A 4836-nucleotide genomic window follows, 5' to 3' on the forward strand; every position below is an offset into this window, starting at 1 on the left:
ATTACCCGGGCTCCATCCGCCCCGGCCCCTGCGCAGCTGGAGAGCCTCTTGGGCAGGTGCAGGGCCCCTTGCCTGGGCACGCAGCATTCCTGCATTCCTTCCCGGGGCCCACCGACCTGCCCTGCCTGTTGCGGGCAGCCTCGGGGTGCAGGGAGCCCGGTGTGTGTGCGGCAGGAGGGGGGTGCACAGCTGCTGGATGGGGAGCCTGGTGAGAGCCCAGCTGTGCCCCGGGACTCCCAGCTGCATTGCCCACATCCCTCTGCCACCCTGCATCATCACCGGAGCCTGGCAAGAAGTCAGTGATTCATCACTCGGACCCTGGGGGTGCCTGGAGGGGCTCGGGTGCTTCTAACAGCAGGGAAGGGAAGGCAAGAGGGAACCTTCCACAGTTGGGAGCAGCGAAGTGGCCCAGGAAGCCCCCCACAGGATGGGACCATCTAAGGTTCCAGTGACCCCAACCCCCTGGAGCAGGGCCCCCAGCCTAGTGGTATCTGGACAAACCCTGTCTGGGGTGCACCTTCTCGGGGAGACCCTCTGCTCTTTGGGCTACTGTCCTGGAGAGCCTCCCCCTTCCTGGGGCGCCTCCCCCTTCCTGGGGCTGGGTGGACCAGCTGCGGAATGGCAGCTCCCCCTGGAGAGGCTGGGGAAGAAGTGGGGGGTGCTGCCCACCGGACCCCTCCCTACCCCAAGGCTTCCCAGATGATCTGCCTCCAGCTCCAAACAGGAGGGGTGGCCACCTGTGAGTTTCTCTGGGGCCCAAGTGGTCACTGCCGGCGTTGCCTGTGTCCCTGTGTCCGGACAGGCTCCTCTCCACCTCTGTGTTTGGGCAGCTCTCCCCTTGTGTCTGGAATTTTTAGAAAAGGGAAAAAATGTAGACGAAAGCCGGCTTTTTATCTCGTTGAATGCTCCAACACCCTCACTCGCTACACCACGGTGGTGGAAGATTCAAAGGAAGTTTCCTCCAGGTGGCCGTGATTATCATCTGCAGTTCTTGTTCTGGGACATCGCAAAGGTCACATTGTCTGTCCAGCCCCACCCCGCTCTGACGTTGCTCCAGGAGTGGGGACGGGGTCTGAACCACCCCAGCTCTCAGGGGCCCCGCCCTGGCGCGGTGGCTCACGCCTGTAATCCCAGAACTTTGGGAGGCTGAGGTGGGTGGATCACCTGAGGTCAGGAGTTGGAGACCAGCCTGGTCAACATGGCAAAACCCCATCTCTACTAAAAATACAAACATTAGCTGGGTGTGGTGGCGGGCGCCGGTAATCCCAGCTACTCAGGAGGCTGAAGCAGGAGAATCACTTGAACCCGGGTGGTGGAGTTTGCAGTGAGCCGAGATCTTGCCATTGCATTCCAGCCTGGGTAACAAAGCGAGACTCCGTCTCAAAAAAAAGAAAAAAAAAGTAAGAGTTGGGGTGTTCCATCCTCAGGGCAGGGGTCAGAGCTACATCCCTGGGTTGCCCTGAGCTTGGGGATCTTCACCCTGCATGCAGCCCAGGCCCACACCTAGAAGTCTTGTGGCCTTGAGCACACTGCGTTGCCTCTCTGAGCCTCGGTTTCTCCATCTATAAAATGGAGAGGGTAACGTGAGAGATTGCTATTGGCTGGCTTCATTCATTGGGCCCTAAACCAAACAGTGGCTTAAATACCAGAGGCTTGCTCAATGGGTGGTGGGCAGGCAGTCGGGCTGGGACGGTGCCTCCCCCTCTCCACGGTGCCCCCACCTCTACAGTGCCTCCCCCTCTACGGTGCCTCCCCCTCTCCATGGTGCTCCCCCAACGCGGCCTCCATCCCTGGGGTCCAGGTTTCATTTGTTCCTCAGCAAATGCTACAGAGCTTTTGTAGGCCCACCAGCAGGAGTGGGGCTGCCAGGCGGTGAGCTAGGGGGTGCTGGGAGGGCCCGAGGGGAGGCAGGGCGCATTCTGCAGGGTGCCTGTGACGACCTGGGCTGAGGGTGGGTTTGAGCAGAGGCTGACATGGTCTCACCCTCTGGCTGCTGGGTGGGAACAGACCATGGGGAGGCCAGGGCGGAAGTGAGGAGAACATCACGATCCCGGAGAGAGGTGAGATAACCCGGATCTCGGTGGAGACACAGGAAGTGGGGAGAAGTGGTCCAAGCTGTGGATATCTGAACATGGACTCAACAGAATTTCCTGACAGATTGGATGAGGGGTGTGACTGAAAGGGAGACGTCAAAGATGGTTCCGTAGCAGTGGCAGGAGCTCCAGCTATTGCATCTGCATTCCAGGCAGCAGGAAGGAGAAAGGAGGGAAGGTAAAGGCTATTGAAAAGCTTTCAGCTGGGGCTGGGCATGGTGGCTCACACCTGTAATCCCAACACTTCGGGAAGCCGAGGCTGGTGGATCACTTGAGCCCAGGAGTCTGAGACCAGCCTGGCCAACATGGTGAAACCCTGTCTCTACAAAAAATACAAAAATTAGCCATGTGCACCTGTGGTCCCAGGTATGATCTCACCACTGTACCTCAGCCTGGGTGACAGAGATCCTGATTCAGAGAAGGGGGAGGGGAAGGGGAAGGGGAAGGGGGAGAAGAAAGGGAAGGGGAAGGGGAGGGGAAGAGGAGTGGAAGGGGAGGAGAAGGGGAAGGGGAGGGGAAGAGGAGGGGAAGGGGAGGAGAAGGGGAAGAGAAAGGGGAAAGAGAAAGGGAAGGAGGAGGGGGAGGGGGTGGGTCTTTTGGCAAGTCAGGAAGTCGGCCCAGCCCTTCTGCTTATGTTGCTCAGGTTGTAGTCACGGGACCATGCCCAGCACACGTGAGGATGGGGAGGTGATTGCTAGCTGGGAACTGCGCACTCAACAATGACAGAGAGATGCCTCCGGGTGGAGAAAGCAGTGTATGGACGCTGGTCAGCCGGCCACTCCAGGCAGTGGGAAGGTGCTCGGAGGCCGAAGCAGTGAACTCTGGTGGGCGCTGGCTGTGCAGCCAGTGCTGGTGCCCTGAATACGGCAGAGGGCCAGGCCAGGCCTCACTCGAAGCAGGGAGACAGGAGCGGGCCTGTGGGCTTCTCTCAAGAGCTGCCAGGCAGCCAGGCAGGCTGGGAATGACATTTGCCATGCTGTGCCCCCGGCTCTGCCACTGGGCAGCTCCTGAGGCCCAGGGAGGAGCGTGACCTGCCCACGGTTCCACCATCATCGAATGCGAGTCAGAGTCAGACCAATGCTGTGACTCCAGGACAATGCCGTGTCCACTCCTGGGGCTCAAAAAAGCATGATAAGGATTTGGGGGACAAGGGTGTTCACTTCTGCCCTCCAACAGGCTGAGGGGGAGGGTCTGGTTTCTCTGCTCGCCTGTGCTGAGACGGTGCTGGAGAAAGGCAGGCGGGAGCCCCAGCTCCCTCCGTGTTTGCCAGCCCAGGCTCTGTCCTGTCCAGGCGTGTCCTGTCCACCCGCCTCCCTCTAGGGACCATGGGGACAGGCCTGGAGCACTGAGCTCAGGGCCCCAAACCGTCTAGAGGGACAGCTTCCTCACGCCATGCACCTGGGCTGAGCTCAAGTCGCTGCAGCCCCTGACCCCCAACTCAGACATCCCTTTGCAGCCCACCCACCACCCAAGAAGCTGCTGTGTAAGGACAGAGGCCACCAGGGCACTGGGGACACGTGGCACAGGCCAGAGAGCTCCTGAGGCCTGGGAGGCTGCCATGTTGGGTCCCAGATGGACAGACCCCAGTATACCCAGTCTCAAGGCCTGAGGCACCCATTGGTTCTAGAATTCCTTCAGAAGAAGAGAGCCCCTCACGGCCCCCTTCATCACAGGCTGCGCGACCTCAGCCTGGCCAGCCCCGAGACCCTTCCAGCTTGCGGATCCCCCTCCTGCTCCCCCGACCCTGACTCTCCCGGAGTGGACTGGCCAGCTCTGGGTCTGGTCTGCAGGCAGGAGCCCTGCCCAGGCGGCACCTGGCCCAGGCTCCCGCGCTCCGACAGCAAATGCGGCGGCGGCGCAAAGTCGCGGCCATCCATGCCGGGCCCCGGCCCCGGTCCGCCGCCGCTTCCTCGGAGCAGCGCGGCCGGGGCCCGGGGGCGACTCGGCGCGCGGGCGGCGCAGAGGCGGCGGCGTCCGGGGTCACAGGCGGTGGTGGTGGCGGGGCCGGTCAGCACGCGGGAGGACTGGGCTTCTCGGCGGGTGGCTGCGCACCGAGCCGGCGGCCGCTGTGCGGGTCCATGGTCTGTGGAGGCAAAAGCAGAGGAGACACGGGTCACTGGGGGGCTTGGCTCTCCCGGGGGTCCCCGCTTGCCCGCTCGCCCACTCTCCCCCACCCCCTACTCCCGCCGGCCCGAGCGAGCAGCGGCCAGGCCGGGTGGCGGGGCCGGGGCGCTCGGTGTCTCCCCGCCGCACGCGCGCGCAGCCCAGCACCCGGGGCCCCGCGCGCGCACGCACCGTCCCGGCCACGCTTGGCCCGAGGCAGCCGGGGGAACCCAGCCGCACTGCTCGCTGCCTCCCGTTCTCGCCCCCGCGGGTCCCTGCAGCTAGGGCGCCGCGGCGAAGAAGCTGCTGGCTCTGCTGGGTGATAAAAACCCAAATCTGCGAAGCCATCACGCACACTCGCACACACTCACACGCACACCCTCTCCCCTCCCCCGCTGCCCAAAGGTGTCTCGGAGGAAAAGGCCTGGGGTCCATACTCGCTCTCTCTCTCTCCCCACCTCATGCCGAGGTCCAGCTTTTACTGCATTCCGCTTAACCGAATAACCATACTAATTAAGAGAGTAATTTTATTGATTGTAACTCAAAAAAAAAAAAAAAAAAAAAAAAAAATTTTGAGTTACAATAAATAAAAATACTATCTTAATTAATACGCTTATTCGGTTAAGCGGGAAGCAGTAAA

Source organism: Hylobates moloch, unplaced genomic scaffold, assembly GCF_009828535.3.
Source record: "Hylobates moloch isolate HMO894 unplaced genomic scaffold, HMol_V3 SCAFFOLD_15, whole genome shotgun sequence".
In the NCBI taxonomy this organism is placed as follows: Eukaryota; Metazoa; Chordata; class Mammalia; order Primates; family Hylobatidae; genus Hylobates; species Hylobates moloch.